Consider the following 4,415-nt stretch of genomic DNA (forward strand, 5'->3'; position numbering starts at 1 on the left):
GGCACAGCCTGGGCTCGCTTTCAGTCCTCGCTCTGCCCCCTGCTCAGAGCTGTGTGACCTCGGACAGTAACCTCTCTGTTTCCTTAGTTTTGTCTGTAAAGTAGGGCGAGTGCTTAGAAGAGTGCCTGGCAATTAGTGCTAGATGCCTTAGCTGCTTTTTATTACTGGTGTGTCTTTTTTTTTGGCCAAGTTTCATGGTTTTATTAACACAAACACAATGTGCACATGAGCTGTCTATTCATTTTCTTCACTGTGCAGCCTGGCGTTGGGATTGGTGACTGGTGGCCAGCTGGGCTGCTCTCTCCAAAACGGCTTTGCAGTTCTCGGAGGAGAGGCTGTGAGCAGTCTCAGCACAGAAAGATTTGTTGCACGTCAGCAGCACTTCAAGCTCCTTGACACTGTGGACCAGGAGCTTCCGGAAGCCACTGGCAGCATGTGCTTTGTTTCCTTGTTGCTTCCGTAACTGATGTTGGGCATCAACCTTTGGCCCTTGAATCTCCTGCGCACCCTGTTGTCAATGCCTCTGGGCTTCCACCAGTTCCGCTTCATTCTGACGTATCAGTCTGACTGGTGCCGGATGAACTTCTTGGTTCATCAGGTTTTGACCATCTTGGGCTTCACGAGTGGTCTGAGGGTAGCCATGATCCCGGGTGGGAGATGCTGCCTGCTCTGTAGGCAGCGCCGAAGAAGAGAGCTATTACTGTTAAAGAAGATTCATTATTTAGGAACAAAGGATTTCTGTCTCCCCTCAGAGTCTCCCTGGTCCAGGCCCACTCTGACCACCGTGGGCATCTGGAGCCAGTGCCCACCGTTCAGCTTGGGAGACTTGCTAGGGGTTGGCGGCAGTTCCCTGGGGTAGTAGAAAAGAATCTTGCCCCATCAAGACTAGAAGAGAGATGCAAGAGAGGTGCATCCCTGGCCTGTGATACACCTATGGGTGCAGAGACTAAGAAAACAGCTCTGTGCCTGGCCCAGGAAGCCTTTTGATTTATTTTTTTTAATTTATTTTTTATAAATTTATTTTATGTTTGGCTGCGTTGGGTCTTCGTTGCTGCGCACGGGCTTTCCCTAGTTGCGGCGAGCGGGGGCTACTCTTGGTTGTGGTGCGTGGGTGTTGCAGTGCGTGGGCTTCTCATTGCAGTGGCTTCTCTTGCGGCAGGGCACGGGCTCTAGGTGCGCAGGCTTCAGTAGTTGTGGCACATGGGCTCAGTAGTTGTGGCACGCGGGCTCAGTAATTGTGGCGCATGGGCTTAGTCGCTCCATGGCATGTGGGCTGTTCCCGGTCTGGGGCTCGAACCCGTGTCCCCTGCGTTGGCAGGCAGATTCCTAACCACTGTGCCACGAGGGAAGTCCCAGGAGGCCTTTTAAAATGGACTTCTGAGGAGAGGGCTTGTGGGGAGCCTCGTGTCGGCCCCTCCAGCATTTAAGGCTTTTCCCTCCCTGGATACAAAGGTTGGCTGGAACTCTCTTTTGCAAGTGATTTGGTCTCTTCATGACCTTAGGACAGTCCCTCACCTTCTCTCCCACTCAAGCTTCTCCTGTGGAGTTGTTACTGATAAATTCACATGGAAAGCAGCTGGAAGTGCTACGGACTTCATGTAGTTCCTAGTCATCTGTTTTTGCCTGTGTAACAAGCTCATTCCTTCCCATGCTTGCTGGCTTCTCTGGGCAAGTGTTCTCTTGTTAACAGCTGCCCACACTCAAGTATGGAAAAATCCAGTGGCTGCTGGTTAGAACAAGTGTGTTAATGGCAGCAGTGGAAAGACAGAACTAGCTGGTACTGGACTGGCGTCGGGGGCGGGGGGGCATGAAGCAGCTGTTTCTGTATTGGAAACACAAACCATATTGGCTTGAGACTTATCAGAGTGGAGCCCTCATCTTTCCATGGTCTCTTACTGGCTCATAGAAAATAAACTACTAACGTCCTGGTGGGGAGAGAAGCGTATAGTACGCAGGGGCCTGGGCTGGTTGGAAAAGCACAGTCGGGCCTGTGGGCGAGTCGCTAGAAAGGATTTGTCAGGTAGGACCCAGAGGCGGGTGACAGTGAGGCCTGCTACCCCCGACCTTCTCCCCAAGAGGCAGAGTTTTTCTCCTTGCATCAGCTTATTTGCTCCTATCACCCAGTTACTTCCGAAGCCAGGCAAATGTCTCTTTTCACCGTCTTGTCCTCTCTTGACTCAATCCAGCAGAACATAGGATGGTTAAGAGGTCAGTCTTTCCAGGTTAGCCAGGCTTTGGCCAGATCCTTCATGCTGAAGGTGAGAGTGCTATTTGGTCATTTGGGCGAACCAAAGGGTCAGCATAAAGAGTGTGCAGTTCACCTGTTCATGCGTTCGTTCGTTCATTCACTCGTTCAATAAAGACTAAGAACCTATCATTACATACCAGTTACTGTGCCAGGCCCTGAATTTACAAAGATGAAAGAAAGTCCATGTATAAGAAACAAGTTCCTATTGTAGGTTATTTTCAGAGAACTTCTAATTTCTGAGAGACAAAGATTTTCCCTGGGTTCCCTCCCACTGACAGTGAAGCCTGAGAATGCCCGAGTGAGGTGGGTGCCGGTTTGTGATGCTGGAGCCTGTGAGCTGCAGGGGCTTCCCTCCCTCCTCTTGCATGGAGGTCCCTCAAACAGCCCCAGCCAGCCCACCCCCACGTGCGCACACGCTGTGATCAGAGGAAGACAGGTCAAGGTGTGCAAACGAGTGAATGAACGAATGAACAGGTGAACTACACACTCTTTATGTTGACCCTTTGGTTTGCCTGAATAACCAAGGAGCACTCTCACCTTCAGCATGAATGATCTGGCCAAAGCCTGGCTACACTCCCTACTTTCCTGACTGTCTCTCTTCACTTAAAAATTTGCCAAGAACGTCAACAGACTGTCAACTGCAGAGTGTGTTCTAATACTGCTTATTGAACATGACAAAATCCTACAGAAAAATTAGAATTTTGTTATCAGACGATGCCTAGGAATTACGGAATTTGTGTACACACACGCAAATGTAAATAAACGTCAACTGGGCTTCCCTGGTGGCGCAGTGGTTGAGAGTCCGCCTGCCGATGCAGGGGACACGGGTTCGTGCCCCGGTCCGGGAAGATCCCACATGCCGCGGAGCGGCTGGGCCCGTGAGCCATGGCCGCTGAGCCTGCGCGTCCGGAGCCTGTGCTCCACAACGGGAGAGGCCACAACAGTGAGAGGCCTGCATACCGCAAAAAAAAAAAAAAAAAGTCAACTAAAATTTCTCAAATGCCAGCTCATCCAAGCTCATCAGATGAGTAGACTGTGTTACCGACTTGTCTCGTCAATCCATTACCGTATACCCAGCAGGACTTTAACTCCATCAGGGACTCCCAGTGCAGCAGCTGGTATTTGTTGAGTCTTACAAACAAAAACTTAAGCAAAGCACACGGCCACCTCACAGGAGATTGTGCTGCTTTCCAGCCGCTACTGGCTGACGGGCGAGGCCCTCCAGCGCCTGCATGGCCCCCATGGCTCATGCTACGTGGGCGTCGCAGTTTTTCATTTCTGTGTTTGTTCTGCCCGTGGTGTTTCTCCTGGACTTTTTTCCCCATCTGCTGTCCTTTATCATGATGACTGGGAGTGGCCCCAGCAAGCACCTACCTCCCCGGCCTAACTCCAGCCAACCCTGCAACTTGCTCATGCTTTTGCCCTCCAGGCTCTGAGAAGACTTTCAAAAGGGATTCAGGGTGGGGAAGCCACGGGGGAAACTCTCTCCCCTCAGCAAGCGGATTTCTTTGGCCAGGCCTGTCCTTAACCTGCCCAGTCACGTACAGGCCAGGTTCCTGGCACAGAGGCCCAACAGGGAGGAAACAGCTGCCCTGATACCGACCCTCATTCCAGAGGTTTTAGAAATGTCTTTTGAGGAATTTGGCCCTGGAAGCCCTGGAGAAGGTGTTGCCCGTTAACAAACACTGTCTTTGAAGACAGACGCCTCCTCCAAAGGTCTGCATCCAGGAGTGCAGGTGAGGAAGCCAGAGCCTGTGGCTTTTGAAGCTGCCTGTCTTCTCTGCGGTGCTGCCAGGGTCGGAGCCAACACCTAGGAAGAAGCAGGCAGCCCCACGGCCTGCCCCGGCCCGCCTGCCTGTCTGACGAGGCCCGCGGGACACTAACCGCCCCCAGTAGGAACTGCAGTTTGATGGTCTCTGTCTCCTTACATGCCTTTAGTCTGACTTTCAGGAGTGTCCACTGGGCTTACGTTTTGGTTTGTGTTTTTTTTTTTGTTTTTTTTTTTGCCATGCTGCATGGCATACGGGATCTTAGTTCCCCAACCAGGTATCGAAGCCGTGCCCCTGCGGGGGAAGCGCGGAATCTTAACTACTGGACCGCCAGGGAAGTCCCTGGTTTTTGTTCTTAAAAAATAATTTCCACAAGTATTTTTAAAGTAAAAAATCTA

At 51.5% G+C, this 4,415-nt stretch overlaps 1 pseudogene; it reads right to left on the reverse strand.

The window, feature by feature from the left end:
- Positions 1 to 234: 234 nt before the first annotated feature.
- On the reverse strand, positions 235 to 642 carry LOC132424285 (large ribosomal subunit protein eL32-like; annotated as a pseudogene).
- Positions 643 to 4,415: the final 3,773 nt, after the last annotated feature.

The sequence above is a fragment of the Delphinus delphis genome, chromosome 4 (genome assembly GCF_949987515.2).
Source record: "Delphinus delphis chromosome 4, mDelDel1.2, whole genome shotgun sequence".
NCBI lineage: Eukaryota > Metazoa > Chordata > Mammalia > Artiodactyla > Delphinidae > Delphinus > Delphinus delphis.